This window comes from Panthera onca, chromosome A2 (assembly GCF_046562875.1).
Source record: "Panthera onca isolate mPanOnc1 chromosome A2, mPanOnc1 haplotype 2, whole genome shotgun sequence".
NCBI classification, from domain to species: Eukaryota; Metazoa; Chordata; class Mammalia; order Carnivora; family Felidae; genus Panthera; species Panthera onca.
This window is the reverse complement of record NC_138340.1, coordinates 139,027,387-139,052,095: the sequence shown is the minus strand read 5'-3', so window position 1 is coordinate 139,052,095 and position 24,709 is coordinate 139,027,387. Positions and strand designations below refer to the sequence as shown.

Below are 24,709 nucleotides of genomic sequence, written 5' to 3'. Positions count from 1 at the left end.
AAAATCTGGATTGCCCTTACTTTGTGGTTTGTTCACAATGTCAGACAGGTAGCTGGATTCTTTCTTGACACTTTAGAAATACATATCCTTAAACAGATAGTTTATGGAACAACTGTAGTGTTTGCTACTCATGTCAGAGTGATAGCCTTAGAAAGACCCATCTCAGAGACAAGGTCAGGAACAGAGAAGAGGTTTTCCGTACGAGACTGCTTTCTAACAGTTTTGATTGCACAAATGCTGTTATTTAGTTTTCTAATACATAGCTATTAAGAGATAAAAAAAGAACCTGTTCATCATATATATTATGTAAGAAAAATGAGACACCACACTAACAGGCATCAGCTGGACACATCCAGGTCATTGACATTTGGATATATGATGGAAACCTTTGGGGTCAATGTGGAGTTCATAGGTTTATGAACTCCTGGATGACTACATAGCAGAGCTGATAAAGGGAATAATGTAAGGGAAACCAACAGACCTGTACCAAAAAAGTATAAAGGAAAGAGTCTAGAAATTTAACAGGGTAATTAATATGTACAAAATACAAATTATTTTGCATTCACTGAGGAATTGTGATAATTTTATTTTAAGAACATATTTTAGTACCCAAAGGATTTCTTTCCACAACAATTAGTTGGAATCGTAATTGGTTTAATTATGTAAACAGTTCAACTGTATAAGATAAATATGGCATTCCTGTTTTTGGCTTAAAATATCTTTTTCTTTCAGAAGTTAAGAAAAGCATACTTGCATGTTCCTAGAGAATTTTACAATGAAGAGTGGGTAAAGTTTTGGTCTGCCTTTGAAGGTAGAATAGTTGATATTTAGATCATTGATGTAATTATAAGGATGTTGTTTGGAGTTTTCATTTAGCGTGATATTATTAAATATGGAGAGTAATTTTTAATGCTCCTAAAAGCAAGTATTCTACATTCTTATGTATTTTGTCAGTATATTTTAAAATGTAAAATGTATTTCCTCTGACAAAGGATAGAATAAGATAAAAAAAAATCCCCCTCATTAAGGAACTAACTCAATTGATGCATTCTACATCTGGTAGATACTCAATAAATTTTGTTGAATGAAGGAATTATTTTAACTATTATATAAATGCTTTCTAGAAATAAAGTGTGTATATTTTTAAATGACCCAATGATAACTAAACTCTAAAAATGACTAGTGCTTGCTAATGGATGGGAAAATAATTTTTAAGAGGAGCTTTTCAAACTATTGAGCACATTTTTATTTGAGTTTTTTTTAAATATATCTTTTTATTCCTAGCTGCTGGTATAGTTGCTGCCATGAGTAGATACTAAATAAATGTTTGTTGATTTCACGGATAAATGAGGCATTTTAAGGGTTAGTCCTCTCATCTGAAATTATACATAGTTTGTTTATATTCAGGTTGACAATTTATTTATGTAATGATATGAGATTGTGATTGTCAGCAACATATAGAAAGTGCTAAGCATGAGACCCTCCAGGAAAATTAAAAAAAAAATAGACTAGATGAGAAGTAGAGGAAATTTTATAGTCTCAGGAATGACAATGCTTCAGTAATTATACGGCCAAAGATAGTAAGTATGGCAAGTAATAAGCATGGGCCAGTAAAAAGGACAAAAGAGGGAATTTGAGGTTGTGAAAAAAACACAAAGGGGATGATTAAGATATATATGGGAAGTGAGAGTTTACTTAATGAAGCTAAAGCAATGGTATGTTGAGGAGTAATGAGGTATTTGGCTAGAAAATATGAGAATTGTGGATTCCATTGATGAAGGGCCTTAGATGCCAGACTCAAGAATTTAGATGTCATAGACAAGAGATTCTAAGAGACTAGCATGATAAGAGAAGTGTTTGAAAGACATAATGCTGGCAGCTGTATGCAGCATAGAATGACAGGTTCAGAAGCTAGAGGCTTAGCATATCCTAGTAAGATGAAGGTCTGCTCTTGAGAGGTTTCTAGGGTAAGGAAAAGGAAGCTATAAATGTAGGAGAGGTGGGGGCAGGACAGCATTGACTAAGGGCAGATTCAGGGTGCCAGTTAAAGGAGTAGGGTCAGTTGGCTGGGTTTAAGGCTTATTTACATTTCACATGTCACAGACTCCCTAAGACATGCCCTCTGACATAGATGATGGGAAAGGATGAAATGTTAAGACATAAATTGTAAACTTCAGGAATTACCAACATGAGTGTGATAGCTGAAAACTGCAAGAATGGGCAATACAGAGAATCCATAGAAAGAGGAGAACAAAATATTAAGTAAGCTTTGACCTCACAGGTGGGTCAAGAAGAGAGGAGGAGATGGGAAACAGTGAAACTATAGCTGAGGAAAGAGGATATCATGTTTTCAGAGGAGAAGGAAGATTTCAGGGAAACAGTGACCAATTGGGTCAACTGTAGTCAAGGAAACCAAAAAGTTGGACACGTGAAAGCTCAGGGGAAAATTCATTCATTTAGGGGCAGAGGAGGGGAAATTTTTTTTTCTTTTTTTTTTAACAACCTTTTTGATATTTCATTGAAAAATTTGAGGGTGGACGTTGTATTATTAATGTTTTCAAGGAGATTAATACTAATCTTAATATGGGGAGATAAATAGTGATTCTAAATAAATAGTGACCTGATTCTTAGAATTTTGCTGCTGAAAGCTGTATGGTTCAAAAAAATCAGGTAATTCTAATCCTGAGATGCTGAAGATAAGCAGTTCAACTCAACTTCCAGCTGGAAGAATTGACTACATGTTAGGGGGATGAATCATTTTAAAAGGGTTGGATTGTTCTTAGTAACTTGTTACCAAGGCTTCTGGATATGTTTCTGTTGCTTTGCTTGCTTTTCAAAGGGCTGGAAGTGGAAAACAGTAAAGAATTTAATCTTGTGGAAAACAGAAAAATAAAGCTCATTTCTATGCTCACTCAAAATACATAGGAGAAGGACATGAAAATAAGTCGGAAGTTGAAGTTGACAATTAGGCCTCTGGCTCTGTGACTTTGTCATTCACAGAGGAAGTGAAACAGAAATGAACCTTGTTTTTTGTTTTTGTTTGTTTGTTTGTTTGTTTTAATAGGAGTCTATATGCATTTGATGACAAACAGTAGATCATGTTTAAATAAATTTTTGTAATACATGGTGAAACATGACTTCCTACTAACCTGAAGATTTATGGTCAATTTTCTTACCCAAGCTTATTGGTAATGTAAAGCTAACAAGGCTGAACGTTATTTGCACTTAACTCTTTGCAGTACCACTGTCAAATAGATATTTCATGGTGGTCACTGCTTACAGAGTCAACTGGTTTATTAAACAATTTTATCCTGGTGAAGTATAAGCATAAAATGATTATATTTTTTCTCCAATTGCTATTTTCAACCATGTTCTGTTAAATCACTCTTTCTAGTCCTCTTAAGATTATCTCAGGTTGTTTTCGTAACTTTTCATCCATTCCAAGATATTAGAAAATCAATTCCATTCTGGAATGACATAAGTTCAGCAACATGCCAAATTAACCCAGTTCCTCTCTTTATGTTTTGTGCTTAGTAGTCTAAGGAAACTGCATTGTGGGTCCTGTTCTTTCATTTCTTCTCCCTTTCTAATTCTGTCCTATCCCTTTCTGGGTTTCTTTTCTCCTCCTACATTGGAGCCTGGGAAGAGAAATATGAGAAAGGCCAAATGTTCATACCTGCATTCCAGAAGGCTGGCTCTCTTACATGGAATGCAAGTATGAGTTTTTAAAGAGTTCTACGCAGGTTCCTACTCAAGGGTGCCTCTCATATTCTCTTGTTGCTGTGGTCCTCCTGGTCATAATATTAGTAAGACAACTCGAGCATGGATACCCTCCTAGGAGTTTGTATCTGAGAAGTATAGACTGCTCTAGTAGAGTCCCCGTACTGCTGTACTTCTCCAATTCAATTTTTTTTTAACTAAGTAGGCACTGAAGGCAGATCCCAATCCTGCTCCCCAAGGGGAAATTAGATGGATTCCCCACTTTTTTCTCATCGCTTGGCTTATTATGGTGGCTGAAAGAGTGGAATCACCATCTTTTCTCTTTTGCCCTTCAGGCAAGAGATGGCAATATCTCTCCACCCACTGTGGCTAGCTCCCTAGACCCTAGAACCTGCTGGCTTCTCTTCATCCTGTTTACACTCTTGTACACTGTTCTTTTATTAAGCCTCCTTCAACACCTATTAGAATGTATCATGTGTGCAGTGTCATGGCTCTGACTGAAACCGATAATAAACAATCTCAACAACTCTGTACTATAAATATTTTAAGGCAAGATGTGATTTACACAAAATAGTTCTTATGAAGTTTGCATCTCTGAATGTTACTAGAGAGAAAGAAAACTTGAATAGGATAAGTTGAATTAAAATCTCAGCTCTGACATATATAAGCTCATTTGTAAAGTGGACATATACATCCCTACTTCATGAAGTTGACATGAAGATTCAATGAGATACAGGAATCACGATTCCACACAGGTCGTAGTCGATAAATGTTCATTCAACATCTACATGATTCAAGACACTAAGTGCTTTCTATACAACACTAAGTGCTTTCTATACAATAAAGTGTTCTATAAATACAAGTTGATTTAATTCTTAATCTGATACAGGAGAAATATCTTGAAGTCATGAAAACATTCTTCTTTGTATGGAATGAGGAAGACCAGAGTGGACGAAGTGTAACTAGCTCTTCTTGGTGTCCTTCACTTGATTCTCTGACTGTGAAACATCAGCATAAAATCTGATTTATACTCTCTGGTAATAAGATTAGCAACACAATATGTTTTAAAACATTAAACTTGCTGGAACTTATTTAAAAAGTTTCTTTAAATGTTTATTTTTGAAAGAGAGAGAGACAGAAGGCATGAAGGGGAGAGGCAGAGAGACAGGTAGACACAGAACTTGAAGCGGGCTCCAGGCTCTGCGCTGTCAGCACAAAGCCCGACGCAGGGCTCGAACTCACAAACTGTGAGATCATGACCTGAGCCGAAGTCGGACACTCAACCGACTGAGCCACCCAGGTGCCCCGCTGGAACTTATTTTTTTATATATGAGAACAACAAAAGTAAAGCAAGAGTACCAAACAACCCAATATAGACTGTTCCTTTTTTTTTAATGTTTATTTATTTTGAGAGAGAGAGAGAGAGAGAGAAGGGACAAAGAGAGAGGGAGACAGAGAATCTGAAGTGGGCTCTGCATTGACAGCAGAGACCCTGATGCAGGGCTCAAACCCATGAACTGCAAGATTGTGACCTGAGCTGGTCGGGCACTGAACCAACTGAGCCACCCAGGCACCCCTAGACTATTTTTAAATGGCACTATTAATAAGTGAAAATACGGCAATTATATTGAGTATCCATAACTTAAAAAATTTTTAAGCAAATTTCAAATGGTAAATTTTAATTTTTAATTAATATTTCAATAAATATTCAAGAAACTTTGGTTAAAGAAAGAATCTTTACAGAGCATTAGAAGGCTTGGGATTTAGATATATATTTGCCATTAACAGGTATTGACTTTTAATAATTTAACTCTCTGAGGTCTTATTTCTAGTTCTATGGTTCAATTAATATATTTTTATGACTTATTAATTTATAAATAATATATTTGATATTCCAAAATTCCTAATTCAATGCAGGTGAAAAATGTGTTAAACTCAGCGCTGCTCTGGGGAGAGAATGGGATAAAGAAGGTCTAGTCCTGTCCTCAGTGAGTTAGAAGGAATAAAATGTCAGTGCCAGTAAGAAATAAATTCTGTAACTGAGATTAATAAAGTGCTTAATGAAACTGCCAAAAGGAGCATTTTTTTTCCTACTTGAGGGAAATGACATTGCAGGGTAGATAGCTTTTATATATATCAGTATTCTAGCTGAAAATTGTCTTACAGAAAAACCTTGCATTAAAAAAAATATTTCCTCAAAACCATTTGCATCTTTTAGGGTGGGGGGATGAAAAGAAAATTTTAACTTGATAATTTTTGATATCTGGTAAAAATGAATATTTGCTTTCCTTTTAATAGATTTTGACCTAATGCCTGACAAGTGCATTACTTCATTAAAATAGTCCTTTAGAATTAACACTAAAGTGGAGACTTCTGCTTTTCCTATTCAATATTTCATCAAGGATCCTAGCTCTGCACTTTAAACATAGGGAAATACACAGTTTGTGCATAGTCACCTGAGGACCCCTACTTGATGAGCTTGGAGATATACCAAAACCTGCAATAATAATAATTACAAATTTAAAAACAATACTTATTTATGTATTTATTTTGAGAGAGAAAACATGTGAGCAGGGGAGGGTCAGAGAGAGAGGGTGAGAGAGAATCCCAAGCAGGCTCCAAGCTGTCAACGCAGAGTCCGACGTGGGGCTCAAACCCACGAACCCATGACCTGAGCCAAAATCAAGAGTCAGACGCTTAATCAACTGAGCCAGCCAGGCATCCCTGCAATAATAATAATTTTTTAATGGGGCACTTGGGTGGCTCAGTCACTTAAGCATCCAACTTTAGCTCAGGTCATGATCTCATAGTCCGTGAGTTTGAGCCCTGCGTTGGGCTCTGTGCTGACAGCTTGGTGCCTGGGACCTGCTTCAGATTCTGCGTCTTCTTCCCTCTCTGCTCCTCCCCTGCTCACATGCTCTCTCTCGAAAATAAATAAACATTAATTTTTTTAAAAAAATAATAATTAAAAAATGCTCAAATGTTACTGTACCACTGTAGTAAGATACTAAATTTAAATTATAACCACAGGCATCAGGGTGTTCTATATTCAAATATGTGCTGAAATTTCAGTGTTTGGAAAATTTTTAATTCCAGAAGGGAAGATGATCTTTTTGTTACTTGAAGTATAATTATAATACAATATTATATTAGCTTCAGTTGTACAACATCCTGATTTTAAAAAATTTTTTTAACGTTTAATTTATTATTGAGAGACATAGAGAAACAGAGCATGAGCATGGGAGGGTCAGAGAGAGGTGGAGACACAGAATCCGAAGCAGGCTCCAGGCTCCAGGCTGTCAGCACAGAGCCGGATGTGGGGCTCAAACCCACAAACTGTGAGATTATGATCTGGGACGAAGTTGGTTGCCCAACCGACTAAGCCACCCAGGTGCCCCTATATTGATTTCATAATTCTATACGTTACTCAGTGCCCACCATGGTAAGTGTAGTCACCATTGTCACCATATAACATTTTTACAATATTATTGACAATATTCCCTATGCTGCATCTTTTTTCATCTCTGTGACTTATTTATTTTATAACTGAAATTTTGTATTTCTTAAATCCCTTTCTGTTTTTCCTATCCCCTCTCTCAGATTATCCTTTAACTATAAGAATTCTTCAGGGTCCCACTTACATTGGTCAAATATATGATGTAATTGTATGTAATACGTATAAATACGTATATTTATAAATTAATTTTTAGACTTGCAACTCAACTTTGTTATGTTATTACCAGTGTTTCTAAAATCACGGGTGTATTTATTCTATATCTGGACTTACATTACAATTGTACCAGAACAGCTACCAACGTAAAAGAAATATGTGAAGTACCCTTGTATAAAGTGAAACATAATAGCTAATTTAATTTTGAGTAAGTGCATATTTTATACATTGCTCCTTGCTTAAAACAAAGACACACTTACATGATCATTAAATTTCAAGGTCTTGAAAAGCCCCAATAAGAAGTTTCTTCTTTGGTGTATAAGGTGGCTGGGCAAAAGTGGTGGTGGTGGTCAAGTGTGTGTGTTTTGGAGGGGGAGTAGGAGTTCACCGCCTTCCTTCTCCCTCCCCTCGGGAAAGAACAGGTATTGCCAGTTTATCGTGTCTCCCTCTCCTGCCCTCTAAAAAGAAGAGTGCAATTCTCTTGAGTAAAGCTATCATAGAGCCCCTAACTGCATTCCCCCAGAGGGATGTGCAGGTAGAAGGAAATGTGACGTGCCGGAAGAGGCTCTCTGGTGGAGAGGAGAAAAGTGGTTGAGGGAACTAGATCATGGAGAGAAGTGAGTCCTTTTGCACTAAGAATGTCAGAGGTATCTGGGCATTTCAAGGTGTTAAAAAAAGAAACAGGATTATAATTGGCATCATCTCGAACCATGTTCTGGATTGCTTAATGTTTTCAAAATGAGCTACTCATGATTAGAGTTTGTGTTTAGGGCATGCTGTACTCAATCACATGGAGCATAGCAACAGGTTATATATGTAAGACAGACTCCCTTATAATAAAGGAAGAAAAGTCCTTCAAGATGCTTGGCATACAGTAGATGCTGTATAAATATTAGAAATTACGAAGAATTTTCTTCAAGAAGACAGGCTTACAAATTGCAGGGTACTTGAAGAAAGAATCTCTTTGAAAAAGGATTATTTCATTTTCATTATAACAACACTACAAATTCCTTGTATTTTCTTTTTTCTTTCTTTCTTTCTTTCTTTCTTTCTTTCTTTCTTTCTTTCTTTTCTTTCTTTCTGAGAGAAAGAGAGAGAACATAGGGGAGGGACAGAGGGAGAGACAGAGAGACAGAGAGACAGAGGGAGAGAGAATCCCAAGCAGATTCCATGCCCAACTTGGACCCTGATGCAGGGCTCGGTCTCACCACTGGTGAGATCATGACCTAAGCTGAAATCAAGAGTCAGACTCTTGAACAACTGAACCACCCGATGCCCTTGTCTTTTCTAATCTGTTTAATTTCCTGTTATTTCAAGTAGTATTCTGTACGGTAATATTCTAGCACATGAAATAATTTGGGCAACCTCATGGAATTTCCTAATTTATAATTTGGCCTAAAGCAAAGTCTTATGTACATTTACATTCTTTTTTTAAAAGCATAATTATTAATTAATTATTAATTTCTCCAGAATGTATTCTCTTCATGTGAAAGACCTAAATTATTAAAACTATAAAAACTACTGCAGATATAGCACATTTATAAAATCCAGTGTTATAGAAAGTGCGGGGGAAATTTGCATACTGTTGGGAATATTAATAGGAGGATATGAACAATATATACCAAAAGCTTTAAAATGGTACAAATCCTTTGGCATAACCAATTAAGTTCTAGAAATTTATCCTAAGGAAATAATTAAGCATGAACTTAGAGATTCACCTACAAGATGTTCTGTATTTATTACTTATTAAAAAATTATGACAAAAAAATTAAAACATTAATAAATAAGCCAAAACTTATCTACTATACAGTGGAATTCAGCCACTAAAAAGTATATTACAGGTAACTTTGGTATTTTTTAGCATGTAAATAACACATGAATAAATGTTTAAATGGTATTTAAATAGAGTAAAAAGTGAAAGGCTCAAATTGCTATTTTCAGTAATGAAAATTATGAACAACCCTCCCACTAGGGACATCTATGAAGCTGACAAAAAATTTTTTTAAACACCTTCAAAGTATGAAAACCTTCACAAAATGGTAAGAATTTATGGAACTAGTTTCTAATATAGCTTGTAATAAAGAAAGCCAAACGACAGTGAAATAAAAATATCAGTGTACTGGCAGAAAATAATTTCCAACTTTGAGTTCCATACTGAGAAAAGTATTTTCCACAATGGAGGCAAGAAAAACAAACAACCAGACAGACAATTTCAAGAGAAATTTAAAAATCTGCTTTGGGCAGAAGGAAAATTATCTCAGATGGAAGTCAGAAATCTAAGAATAGGAAAGAACACAGCAGTGATGGTAAATATGTTGACATATATAAATGAATATTAACTGTATGTAAAAATAATGATGACCTGAAGTTTCTTAAAAAAGAACTAAAATAAATTTAAAAATAACAATTAGTTGAGAAGGGAGTACAAAGAAACTGTTGTTAGGAATTTGTCCAAGAATAGGGCCAACATACTGATTAACATTAAACTTTATAAATTAGGAATACATGTAGGAATTCATAGACTATGAATTAAAAGCAGGTGAATTGCATATATAACTTCCAAAAAGAGAACAGATTTAAAATATTAAAAATGTATTTAAAAGAAGAGCAGAGGAAATAGAAAAGTGTGATAAATGGAAAGCACAAAATAGGTTAGCAGACTAAAAGCCACATGATGTACTCTATATTAAAAGAAAGAGGATTGAGTGCTCCAGTTAAAAGACAAATATTGTCTAATTGTATAGTAAAAAAAAAAAAATACAAACATGAGATTAAATCATATGAAATTGCTAATGGTTGATAATTTTCAGACCATAGGCATTGCAATTTCATTTGATTCAGCTAAAATATTATTTGGAGGGGCACCTGACTGGCTCAGGTCACAAACTCACGAGCTGATGAGTTTCAGCCCGGCGTCAGGCTCTGTGCTGACAGCTCAGAGCCTGGAGCCTGCTTCGGATTCTGTGTCTCCCTCTCTTTATGCCCCTCCCCACTCACACTCTGCCTCTCTCTTTCTCTTAAAAATAAATAAATATTGAAAGAAAACGTTAAAAAATAAAATGTTATTTGGAAGAGACACATATAAACTGTTAGGACAGAGAAACATTTAAGTTAAAAGAATGGAAAAGATAGCTGTGCAAACTAAACTAACTAAAATAAAGCCGATTTATCTAGATTCATAGACAAAATAGAATTAAAACCAGAAAGCATTATCAGAGATGAAGAGAGTCAATAATGATCGAATTTCATTTCAGTGAGTCATCACAATTTATAATTTGTCAGCACCTAATTACAGTAGTCTCAAAATATAGAAAACACAATGGACAAAAATACAAAATTGACAAATCTAAATCAGAATAGGGTAGGTTAGCATGAATTTCTCAGTGATTGAAAAGACAAAGAAAAAGCCAGTAAAGAAATCTGACGTTTAAATTTTCTGATTTGAACAACATAATTAACAACAAATTAAGGGGTGACTATAGAACATTATCTGCAACAACTTCTATATAAGCCCTAGTGGTGCACACCAAAGGAAGAGATAGTGAACTTGAAACGGATCAACAGGATTCCATAGGAATTTAAGAAACAAAGACAAGGGGCGCCTGGGTGGCGCAGTCGGTTAAGCGTCCGACTTCAGCCAGGTCACGATCTCGTGGTCCGTGAGTTCGAGCCCCGCGTCAGGCTCTGGGCTGATGGCTCGGAGCCTGGAGCCTGTTTCCGATTCTGTGTCTCCCTCTCTCTCTGACCCTCCCCCGTTCATGCTCTGTCTCTCTCTGTCCCAAAAATAAAATAAAAAACGTTGGAAAAAAAAAAATTAAAAAAAAAAAAAGAAACAAAGACAAAATTAAAAATAAAGGAAGCCAAATGTTGACATGTGAAACTGGAAACAACCCAAAAGAATACACAAATAGTAGAATATAGAATATACTATAAATGTAGAATACATAAATAATCATATCATATATTAATAGAAGAAAGCTCCAGAAACGTATTTACCAAGGAGTTAACAGATAATAGGTAACAATTATTGTCTCTTGTTCTTTTATTTTTCTATATTGTCAGTTTTCCATTAAATATTTGTTGGAATAATCTTTGTAAATAAAAAGCTTATTTTTCATTTACCAAAAACAAAATAAGGGACAGATTATTCTAATATTTAAATGAGGCACTATCTTTTCAAGTGTGAGGCAGAGATAAGCTGTATGAGAATCATTTCGGCTATTTTAAGAATTATCTTGGCTATTTATCAAAGCTTCATGCCAGACCTACAATCAGAATATTTGGGGGTTGTGCCTGGGAATCTGTAGGTTAATATTTTGACATTCAAGTTAGAGAACCATGGAAATAGAAGAAAAGTGACAATGGTTAAATATGGGAAAGCTAGCAATAATCTCAATGATTGATGGTTGTAATAAATGCCACATAGATCTCCTTCACTTTAATCCACTGATATGGCAAGATGAATCATTTGTGGATATAAAATCTATTATTTTGCTGTCATATTCTCAGAGGATGGTTCTGTGATTTCAGAAATAGAACACCATAATGGAATTAATTTTGATATTCACAAATAGTGACAATGTATTTAGCTTTAACTTATGTACCTCTGAAACCATGATTTTGAGGGGTTATTTTGTTATGACTTCAAGCATACAGGGCTCGACATTTTATCAAATTCTTAACTGTAATTAATTTAGATATACACTTGTGTATTCCTGCATATGCGTAGCTAAAGACTAAATACTATGATTTGGAATATATATTTTGAGTGGGTTGGAGGGGATGGTATTTTTAACAGAGGCTCTAAAAGGCACTAAAATAGTTGTTTCCAATTTCTAAAAACAAATAAAGTAAAGCTCAGTAGTTTGATAGATGTCTATGAAGTATTACCAAGATTTCCTTACACTGCATACTAAGGAAACTTAGCCAAAGTTCAAAGGGGTAATAGCCTTTATTTTGCCAGAAAGTTCTATAATTCAGGTGAATAGATGCAGATAGTCTCAAGTATAGGGGATTGCATCATGCACAATGCAGTTTAGTAGAAATAGTGTGACATTGTGCTTAGAAACATTAGTTCTGGGATGCAAACTGGTGCAAGCCACTATGGAAAACAGTATGGAGATTGATCAAAAAATTAAAAGTAGAATTACCATATGATACCACTACTGGGTATACACAAAGAAAATGGAAGCACTGGGGCGCCTGGGTGGCTTGGTCGGTTAAGCGTCCGACCTCGGCTCAGGTCATGATCTCACGGTCCGTGAGTTCGAGCCCCGCGTCGGGCTCTGTGCTGACAGCTCAGAGCCTGGAGCCTGTTTCAGATTCTGTGTCTCCCTCTCTCTCTGCTCCTCCCCTGTTCATGCTCTGTCTCTCTCTGTCTCAAAAATAAATAAACGTTAAAAAAAAAAAAATTAGAAAATGGAAGCACTAATTTGAGAAGATATATGCACCCCTATGTTTATTGCAGCATTATTTATAAGAGCCAAGATATGGAAGCAACCCATGTGTCCATCTATAGATGAATGGATAAAAAAGAGGTAGTGTCTATATAGTGGAATAAATGGATTATTACCAATATCACTAAGTTGTAGCACATCTGTATTAGCCAAGTTTCGCTAGAGAAGCAACCAATAGGAACCTACACAGAATAGTTATACACAAATATAAATGTATATACAGATACAGATATAGTTGTGACATATGTATAATGTATACAGATGCATGTGTGTATGCATTTATGGGTGGGGGAGAGATTATAGGAATTGCATCATGCAGTTACGGAAGCTGAGGAGTTCCATAATCTGCCATCTGCGAGCTGGAGAAACAGGAAAGCCAGTTGTGTAATTCAGTGATGTCCTAGAGCAGGAAAGGTGATGTCCCGCTCAAGCAAACAGCAGATTCACCCTTCCTACACCCTTGTGTTCTGTTCAGGGCCACAAGGGGTTGGATGATGTCCACCTGCCCTGGTGAGAGTGATCTTCTTTACTCAGTCAATGGATTCTAATGCTGATCTCTTTTAGAAACACGAAACACCCTCACAGACATGCCCAGAAATAATGTTGATCAACTATATAGGCGTCCCTTAGCCTGGTCAATAAACACATAAAACTAACAATCACAACATCACATTTGCATTTTCCTGTTAATGAAAGTGTATTTATATCTGTGATTGTTTTTCTTACATATTTGTCTTAAAAGTTCATTTGTTAGAACTCTTCACCGGGAGGCTTTTATACATGTCGGAAGAAATATTTTGATATGCAGCTTGGGGTGAGGGCATGACATCCGCACGGGGCATTTCTGAGAACTGTCTTGTCTTTCCTTAGAATTCTGTTCCAGTGCCAGTCACTTTAACCCTCTTCTGTTAGTTTCTTTAGCCATGTCAGCCCCATCATTTTCCTTTTGTAAGCTTCCCCTCCACATCTCCTCTCTTGGCATCTGACTCTACTGTGAACTAAAATTTGATTTTCTTTTGGTGTCTTTAAATTTCACTTTCATACTCATTACCAAACTTGACAAATGTTCTTGGATGCTGCTCCTTTTAGAGGAACTAGAAGTAGTCTAAATTTTAAATAATTCCCCTGATACATGGGGTGTATAAAATATACATATCGATGTGTACATCTATATATGCAGATGGTCCCCAACTTACAGTGTCTCAACTTAACGATTTTTTGACTTTATGATGGTGCAAAAGTGATACGAATTCCGTTGAAACCATTCTTCCAGTTTTTGATTTTGGCCTTTTTCCTGGCTAGCAATATGCAGTATGATGCTCTGTTGTGATGCTGGGCAGTGGCATCAAGCCACAGCTCCCAATCAGCCACACAGCCATGAGAGTAAGCTATGATCCACTTATAGCCCATACATTCTGTAGCCATACAGCCATTCTGCTTTTCACTTTCAATACAGTATTCAGTAAATTACAGGAAATATTCAACACTCTATTATAAAACAGACTTTGTGTTAAATGATTTTTTGTCCAACTACAGGCTAATGAGGGTTTATCTGAATGTAGCCCCACCATTAATCAAGAAAGGTCTGTGTATAAAATCCTATACATGCACCCCCTATACATATATACTCACTTGGCTTTATAGTCGCGGATAAGATAGGTAAATTTAAGGATACTCTATAGGATTGAGACACTGCTTTAAACATCCTGATAGAACCCCTTGATAAAGGGTGCTGGGACTATAGCAACCCAAGGGGAAAATGACATGTCATAAAAACAACAGCAACAACAGTGTCTGAAAACATCCTTTTTGTTTTAGTTCTCTTTCCTTACCACCCTTCACTGTATAAAGTTTAAGAGCTTACATTAAAATTGATTCTGACTGACCATGAGAGAGTGAAACAATTCTGAGTGACTGTGAGAGAAAATCAATCAGGATTTTCTTCCCCACTGAGAGTGACATGAGATGGCATCACTAGACAGGGACACTTCAAAGACCCATGTGGTTGATGAATTAATAAAGAAACAGTAATTACTACCTCAATCAAAATATGGCTGTTTATTGTCCAGCCCCTTCATGCAAGTCATGACACTTGTCACTATCAATTACTGCCAATTGGAAAGGAATAAAAAGGTTTTGTTGTTAGCATCTCCTAATCGGTGGGACATATTACAAATATTAACATCAAAAATATCACTTTAGGAATTAAAAATGCTCCTTTATTCTGGTCGTCTGCAGGCTCCAGAAGGGCCGTTCTGGGGAGGACATGAGGCACAAGGTATAAGGCCACAGAGAGGAGCCACGAACTATCAAGGAGATGTGAATGTAGAGGTAAGAAGTTAACAAGACACTTCATACTCCCTGTGACCAGCCTTACCCAAGAATGTGCAAATACCATCGTTCTTGGGAAGAATTAGTCCCACTCAAGGCTTCTGTCAAGAAAGTGTATCCCCAACTGAAATTACCAAGGCCTCACCCACCATAGCAGGATCTTAAGGAGCTCTGGGGTATCCGCCATGGGAGATTACATCCTTGATATCAAGGTCTTTCCTGCTGGTGTTCCTCTGATCATACCTCTTCCTGTAACACAATGTCTACTAAATGGTACGCTCATGGTCTCTTCAAGTGTGCACTAAGCGTTACTGAAAACTGAGAGGGTTTTAAAGCAGACCGGTTTATGACATCAATTGCTCATTGTCTATTTACATGTGTCTCAAAAGTACCCCCTTTGCATCTGATGACCTTTGGACACATTTCCCAATCCTGCTCATTATGACTTGCCTGCTGTCCATTTTAATCCTTTACTGTAGATATGCTTGTCATGGCCCTGCAAATCCTGGGACAAGGATTTGGACTTCAGTGCCCCTTTACTTGAGAGCAGGGATCAACAGGGGCACCTGGGTGGCTCAGTTGGTTAAGCATCGACTTCGGCTCGGGTCATGATCTCGCGGTTTGTGGGTTCGAGCCCCGCATTGGGCTCTGTGCTGACAGCTCGGAGCCTGGAGCCTGCTACGGATTCTGTGTCTCCGTCTCTCTCTGCCCCTCCCCCACTTGTGTTCTATCAAAAATAAGTAAAATGTAAAAAAAAATTTTTTTTAAACAGCAGGGATCAACAGAATCCACTCTATACATAGTCCTACTCTAAAGACTCCAATCTGGGCAAAACTCTGGGTTCTAATCACACTGTTAATCTAACCCAAATTCTCATGGTATTTTATTTATTTGGCTCAGATATATTACTATGGACAGGAACCTCCTTCCATACTCAACTTATTTTATTCATCTTTCTGTCCCCGAAGATCACTACATACTCACATTTGTTTCTAGATGAACCTTCCTTCCTTCTCTTGACCTCACACCTTGGAGAAGCAGTATCATATTGAGTCAGGGATTCAAATGCCCTTTTCTCAGTACTAGGTCTCCTATGTTAATAGGTTGTATCAAAGCCTTAAGATGAGGCAAGATGCAGGAGATGAAGCTGAAACCTGTAGTGGAGTTTTGCTCTATAGCACCTCGCCTATTGAAATCGACAAACTCATCTTTTTTATGTATAGGACCCTGTCTCGGACTCTGTCTCGCCTCCAGATGACCTAGTTTGACCTTGGCTAGTAGCCCTTTTCTTTCATTTTTTCTTGGCTCTGACAGTCAGGCTGCCTCTTGAGTTCCTGTCCTGGTTTTTAGACCACAAATAATAATAACTTGTTTTGTATTGGTCTTTTTACCCCATAGTTAAAATATTTTGTAAGATTCAGACTGATCTGTGTTCAGATCCACTTTGTGCTTTTTACTAGCTCAGGGAATGTAGATAACCTAACCCTTATGAACTTTAGTTATCTCCTGTGTAAAATAAGAGTGGGAATGGGTAAGTTTCAGGGTTTTTGAGGCATTAGCAGAAACTCAATAAATGGCAGACATTTATGTTATTGTAATCGTTTTTATTATAATACTCCGCATCTCCATTTACTACCTGTCTCCAGAAACAGTGTTCAATTCTTTTTGGCTGTCTGCTCTTTCCTCCTCTCACTATTTGTTCCTTACTGACCTCCATCAACTTTAAGTTATAACGAACAGTTTTGGGTTCCCATTTTGGAAATTTTGTCCTCAAATACCCTAACTTATCTGTCAGAGTTCACTCACAGTAATCTTGTAGCTTGGAGTGATTTGTTTCCCATTTCCTGGTAAGCACCTTTTGTCTTGGCATATTATTAACATACCTTTTTTTGAGTTCCTGTACTCAATTTCCAAAGTGTAGAGTGGGGGCTTCCACACACATTCAAGCAGTGCTCTGACACCAATTGGACGTCCTACAATTCAACTCGATTCTGACACTACCTACCCAGAGATGGCATCAGATTCCACAGGTTGAAGACTGCCTCACCCCTTAAACACCAGTCACAAATGCAAATTGTCACTTGTGCTTCTTACCAACTGACTATGAATCAGGTTCCCACAAACGCCTCCTCAGATTTGATTAATTTGTCAGCGTGGCTCAGAGAATTCAGAGAAACTTTTTACTTACTAGATCATCAGTCTATTATAAAAGGATATAACTCAGGAACAGCAAGATGGAGGAGATGCATCTTGTAAGGCATGTGGGAAGGGGCCCAAACTTCTACCCTCTCCAGGCACGCCACTTGCCCCACACGTCCCCATCTTCGCCAACCCAGAAGCTCTCCAAACTCCATCCTTTTGGGTTTTTATGGAGACTTTACTACATAGGCAAGATTGATTAATTCAGTGGCTGTTGGTGATTAATTCAACCCCCAGCCACTGTCTTCCCTCCCTGGAGGTTGGGAGGTGTGAGTGAAAGTTCCAACCCTCTGATCACGTGGTTGGCCCCACTGGCAACTAGCCCCCATCTTTAAGTGCTTTCCCAAAGTCACCTCATTAACATAACAAAAGACACCTTTATTACTCTTCATCAGAGGGAATTCCAAGGGTTTTAGGAACTTTGTGTATGAAATGGGGACAAAGACCAAATACACATTTCTTATAAACAATAATCATAATATTGCAATATCCCTCTTACTGTCAAAATACTTTAAAATATATGATCATCCAACGCTGACCAGACCATGCCTTGCTTTTGAGCTCTGTGCTTTTTAATATTTCCCTGACTTAAGCCTGCCATTTTGATAAACACGTCCTGCTGTCTCTTTAGTTCATGCTTGTTTGTGTGACTTACAGAACCATCCTTGAATCTTGACAAATGAGATGTGGGTTCTAGTCCTGTGTCTTCACACTCACCATCCCTGAGACCTAAGGAAACAATGTCTTAAGCTTCAATTTCTGTATCTCCTTAAAGTGATGGTAACGTTGCCTTGTTCCTCACAGGGTTGTTATGAAGCTAAAGCTAAGTATGTGTGAAAGAATTTGGTAACTGGTAAAACATGTACAATTATAAGGACGATTCTGGCAGGCTGTTTCCCAGACATTCTTGGACTCCTACTAAAAAGGCAATGCTACACACCAAGGAAACACATAGTTTGTTGATACATGATTCTGTTACTAAGGTGTGCAATAAAAACCTAAAGTGAAGCTCAGGTAAATACTTCTGGTTGTTATATGTTTGTGAAGTTCAGCCATTTTCATTCTAGAAAAAAATTCTCCTTTCCTATAAGGAACTATTTTTGTTGGTGGAATCATGAGCAATGAAGAAAAAAGATGGGAATTTGTAGAAAGCTGAGAATGAAAGAGTATCTGGAAACGGTGATACTATGATCCTCTTCAGTCGCATTGTTTAACTGAGTCATGTCCCTGGAAGATGACAGGCTGTTGGAGGTTCACGCTTGATGGGAGTCACGTCAGGATCACAATCTTGTACAAATGTGTATAGTTTCATCCCCTCGCTTCTCTCACAGGGATTGAATATTAAGTTATGCTGAAGCCATCGTATTGCAGGACTGGATTAAACCTCTGTCTCTTCATTCCATTTCCCTTCACTGAAAATCTGGGGCACAACTCGTGCCTCCATTAGTGCCTGATGGAAGAGTTGAAACTCCCTGGGCTTTCTTTAAAAAATGCCATGTATAATGTTCTGCTACGGACGTTTGCCTTGAGTCAAATACGGAACTTATGTAGAATTATATGTGGGCTAGTGGTGAGCATTGCTTTTATAAGATAAGGAATCATTTCACATTATTCTTATTTTACTTTAATGCTTGGGGTCCTTTTAGCCAAGCACTAGCATTTAACTCTGAAGAAGCAGTGGTAAAAATGCAAATAAATGACCCCCCAAAATTATGTTTTGACCTCCAGGAAATTCATCTAAGAGTAGAAAACTATATTCAGAATCAAACATTTCCTTAAGCATCTGTATTATCATAATGTTTTGTAAAATTTCAAACTTACTTTTACTTTGAAATGGCCTGTGCAGTAGTATTTGTTAAATATACATTTAGTGTAGCATATGATTTAGAAATTTTTATTAATTTTTATTATTAAAAATTTTTTTAATGTTTAATTTTGAGAGACAGAGAGAGACAGAACACGAGTTGGGGAGGAGCAGAGAGAGGCACTCACAGAATCGAAAGCAGGCTCCAGGCTCTGAGCTCTCAGCACAGAGCCCACCATTGGGCTCAGACCCAGGTACTGCAAGATCATGACCTGAGTCGAAGTTGGAGGCTTAACAAACTGAGCCACTCAGGTGCCCCAGAAATTTTTATTTTAAAACAGCACGAATATGTTGAACAATTGGCAATGGAAATCATTGGTGGGTTTCTTAACTACAGCAACACCAATTACTTGAAGAAATTTGGTGGAAAAAATCAATAAAATATGATGTGATTCTTCTACATCTATATTATTCTTTTTTTTCAGACCCTTTTGTTGTTGATTACAATCTTTAAGACATTGGAAAAATTATTAGTATGTCCACATCTTAAATGAGTTTGCTCATTTGTTGAATGGGATGGTTTTAAAGATCAAATAATTGAATCTATGTGCATGGCACATAGAGAGCATTTCATAAATGTCAGTCATTATGATTATTTAAGATAAGTACATAAAATCTCATATCTTTGATAGGATACTTTTGTTTCTAAGACTTAAATATCAGTGTGAACAATTATATTTTTTAGAATCATTGTTTTACTTTCACCAGAAAAATCTACTTTTCTGTTGGAAACCATATTTCCTACTGTCTTTAGTTTTAAACCACTTTGGTGTTAAAAGCGTAAGTAATCAATGGTTTTTGGATACCTGCTAGGAGTCAAGTACTTTCCAAAGCTCTCTGAGGGATTTAAACATAAAAAACACCATCATTTCCCTTAACTACTTAGAATTTATTGGCAGGGATAAGTATATTAAAAAGCAAGTATATCATAAAGCAGAGTGGAAAAAATGGTTTAAGAGAAACATAGATCAAAATGATTAAGAAAGCAGACAAAATACAGATTACACTCTTAGAACATGGAAGAACTTCAGATATTAGTAGAAGTTTGGTTCAGGAAGAACATTTCAGGCAGAGGAACAATGAAAGCAAAGACATTGATGCATGAATGTGCATAGCATGTGTAGGGAAAACGTGAGGTGCTTGATACTGATGCATGGCAAGGAAAGGGGTATAATGCTGAAAAGTTGGAGCATGTCTCAGGACCGGTCAGGTCCAGATCCAAAAGGACAAGGGCAGGAATAATATGATCATGGAAGCAGTGGGGGTGGGGAGTTGGGGGCAGCTAAGGGAAAGTTTGTAGAGACAGAAGTAGTAGGGCTTCGGAACTAATTGAATGTGAAGAAAAAAGAGAAGGTGAAGTTGACCCTGATTCTGTAGCCTTATATGCCTGAAATATTAATGATGCCATTACAATGAAGGTTTGGTGCGGCAGGTGATAACCATGTCAGCTTTAGCCATATTAAGTTTAAAAAAACACTGGTAGGATTTTCTGGGGAAGGCATCTGAGGGTTGAAACCCTGGTCCTGATATCCAGAGGAGTGAGTGTTCAGGCTTCAGTGATTTGGGAGTAATACACACAGTAGTGATAGTGATGCTTTAAGAATAAATGAATGAAAACCCTTCGATAATTCCAAGAACCTCTACCAGATAAACCTTTACCATAGATAAAGCCAGTTTTAAAAATTGGTTTAAGTTTAACTCATAAAATCATATTATTATTTCAGTCCCTGCTTAACAATTTATGAGTTTTTATTTTATGTATATTTTATTTGTAGTCCATGATTTTTAACTTTTTATTTCTCTTTGTTTCTTCTCTTTCTCCATTCCTTCACACTAAATTTCTTTGTTCTTTCTGATTCCCTTTGTCTTTCATCTTCTAATGTAATAAGAGATAAATTTCTAATTTTGGACCATAAGTCCATGATATCCTGTATGATTCACTATAATGTTTTGAACATCAGTTATGAAAATATGGAAATGTGTTAGTATATTTTTGAAGGATGTTTCCAAAAGCCTACAATCTACAACCTCGGCCAAAGTTGGACTTAGGAGATTTTCCTATTTCTAGATACACAAAACCTAGCTTTTCTCCTTAGAGATAACAGATATTGAGCAAACATTGGGTACTATGTTCCAGGTACTAAGGATATAAGCTGAATAGCACATGGTCCCCTTTTATTAGCAGCTCACTTTGTAATGGGCTTTCAAGACAGAATTTGCTCGAAACTTTTTTCTTCCCCAGAGCCCTCATTTCAAGCATTGGTGTTTGCCATTTCATTGTATACGAATGCATTTAATTCCACAGTTTAAATTGTCTTTATCACCTGTGGTTTGTTGCCTCTTTGTTCTATGCCAGATTATTCTTGAAATGGATGATACACTCTCTTTATGTTTTAAATGTCCCAGCAAGTATATAATAATAGCATGAAAGAATCATGAAAATGACCAAAATCTAGACATTTAAAATTATTGAAAAATTTTCTCTTGTATCTTTTTATCTTAACCACAGTATTTCTGGAACTTATTCTTTGTACCTGACACTAAAGTATTTAGTATCAATTTGTTTGATTATCTAAATCTTTTAAACTCGTCTTATTGGTGGGGCACCTGGCTGGCTCAGTTGGTAGAACATGCAACTTTTAATCTCAGGATCGTGAGTTCAACCATGGAGCCTACTTAAAAAATAAAGAAATAAATAAAGTCATTTTACTGGTATATGAGAAAGAGAAAGAAAAATTTTGATTCTCTGCCCTTTTGAAATCTTTACTAGAAATACAGTCAGTGTACAGAAAAGCAGATTTTAATTTATTGAAAAAGGTCAGTGTGAAATGTTTAGAGCAGGGTTTTTCCTCTTTAGCTCTTATGCGTCCTGGAGGCAATGCTGTTGCAGTGTTCATTGTGGGAGACTGGAAACACAGAGTCCTGCCAGGGTGAAGTGTTCAGGCCCTTCTGTTTGACACTTGGCTACATATACCCTAAGATTCTCTTCTGGCTGAGAGTCTCTCTCTCACAGGTGCAAGAGAGTGTTCAGCATGACATCCTGACTTGGTGTAAAGAAGTATAGGGCTTAAAACATTGCATTTTCAGGGTGCCTGGAAGGCTCAGTCAGTCAAGCATCTGACTTCAGCTCAGGTCATGATCTCAAAGCTTGAGTTCGAGCCCCGTGTAGGGTTCTGTGCTGACAGCTCAGAGCCTGGAACCTGTTTGGGATTCTGTGTCCCCCTCTCTCTCTACCCCTCCCCCACTCACACTCTGTTTCTGTCTCTCAAAAATAAATACACATAAAAAAAAATTGCATTTCATTTATAACTGTTTTATTAAAAATCTTGGTTTGTTTGTTTTCTCTTAAATCCCTGTTAAATCCTTTTGACTTGAGGATAGCCATAAAGAAAATGAGCAGAATAAAAAATTATGTGAAACTATAATAGTTTGTAACATTCATTAAAATACATAAAATTTAAGGATCACAAACTATGCTGTGAAATGATATTTGGAAAAGAAAATAGCTTTTCACAGCATGGTACTAACCTCTGCGACTGGAAGACTTTGTTATTAATTTCAGCTAAGTCACTGCATTGTTTCTCTGCCCATCTTATGGAGAAAGATCTCAGCCTCTTTCGGGTCCCCTCCAAGACAGCCAGCCTTGCTCGGCTATGAAATTTGAGAATGGATCCATGGATGTTGGCTTGATTAGAACTGACTTTTCATTTTTTTCTAGCTTGCTACATGCCTTTCTCCATTACTAATTGGCAAAATATTCTTCTCTGGTCGTTTTCAACTTGAATTTAATTGTACATTGATGTGATCCATAGTAAGAAGTAATTTTAAATTGACAGTCAAGGTGGTATATTTGAAAGAGAATAGAATTTAAAGCCCAGAGATCTAGTTCCTGATTTCATTTACTCCATTTACTGTCTGTATAACCATGGACACATCTCTTAAACTTTTTGAATATGAATTATATTTTTAAAAATAAGGATTATAATTGTTATCCTACTTTCCACGTAGAACTCTTCTTTTCCTTGTCTATAAAAATGATTAGCTCTTCTAAACATTCCATTAACTCAGTGTTTCATGGCTTTGGTACCTGGGATACTGACTGAGAATGATGTGAAATATTTATTTAATTGCACTTTGTTCAGACTTATTTAATCAGAATCCCTGGAGGTGGTGGTAAGAATACCAGCATTTTTTTTTTTTTTTGGAAATTGCAGGATTTCTTTCTTTTTTAAAAGCTGAATAATATTCCATTGTATGTACAACCCACTCTTAAAAATCTGTTCATCTGATGATGGACACATGTAGGGTGGATGTACAACATAGTGTCTATAGTTAACAATATTTTATTAGGCACTTAAACAATTTTAAGAGGGTATATCTCATGTTAAACATCCTTACCACAAAGAAAACAAAAAAAACATGTACAAGGAAACTTTTGGATATGACAGATGTGTCTATTGTGTCTATGACTGATTGTGGTGATAGTTTCATGGGTGTATGCCTATGTCCAAGCTCATCAAACTGTGTACGTTAAATATATGCAATTTTAAGTGTGTTCATTGTACCCGCCAGCAAAGCTTTTTTTTTTAAAGAATTACTATATCTGAAAATTAAATATGCCAAATGAAGTCTTTGGCACATTGATTTTTTTAATATTTATTTATTTATTTATTTATTGTGAGAGAGAGACAGAGTGTGAGCAGGGGAGAGGCAAAGAGAGAGGGAGACACACAATCTGAAGGAGGCTCCAGGCTCTGAGCCATCAGCACAAAGCCCAATGCAGGGCTCAAACTCACAAACCATGAGATCATGACCTAAGCCGAAGTCGGACGCTTAACCGGCTAAGCCACCCAGGAGCCTCTCTTTGGCACATTAAAATTTGCTCCACATTGACACAATCCTTGGTCTGAAAATCTATGTAAATGTGTATTTTACGTGCTCCACTTTTATTCCAATGCATATGCAACCTAGAAAGGCACCAATGAGTGGTATGGGGACCATATATTAATTTAATGTTTCTAAGACACACGTTGTGTTGAAAGGTTCATCATTTAAAATAAATAGTTCATCGTTTTAACTTGAAGAATTTAAAATTAAGTCAATTAGTAACATATAAGGAGTGTTATAAATTAATTTTTACTTGCTTTTGTATGTTAACTATTTGCATTTGAGTACACTTGATAATGGGGCAAGTTGCCATAGATTACAATTTATCATTAACAGAAGGGTAGAAAAATCCTCTATTTGGCCATATTCTTTTAAGAATATCCTGTGGTAAAGATTTTTCACTCTTCTAGGTAGACTTTGCTCTCATTCTATGTCTAAGTTAAATATGTTACATCTTGGAAGCTTGACTTTGCCCTCTGATTAATGGTGCTTCCCTTTCTTTGCATTCCTAATTTTGATCCCCAGGACACTGATTAGGTAACTTCCTGCACATTATGCGTCATGTCAGAGTCCGCTTCCAGG

General features: G+C 36.6%; 1 long non-coding RNA gene across 2 annotated transcripts in view; it reads left to right on the top strand.

Moving 5' to 3' along the window:
* The window catches only part of LOC132679445 (uncharacterized), a 265,049-nt gene that overhangs the window by 74,888 nt on the left and 165,452 nt on the right, over positions 1-24,709 (top strand). For both annotated transcript variants that reach the window (XR_009610160.3, XR_009610159.3), the window contains one exon: positions 15,085-15,177. This is a non-coding gene — a long non-coding RNA (uncharacterized LOC132679445). The remainder of the gene's footprint in view (positions 1-15,084; positions 15,178-24,709) is intronic.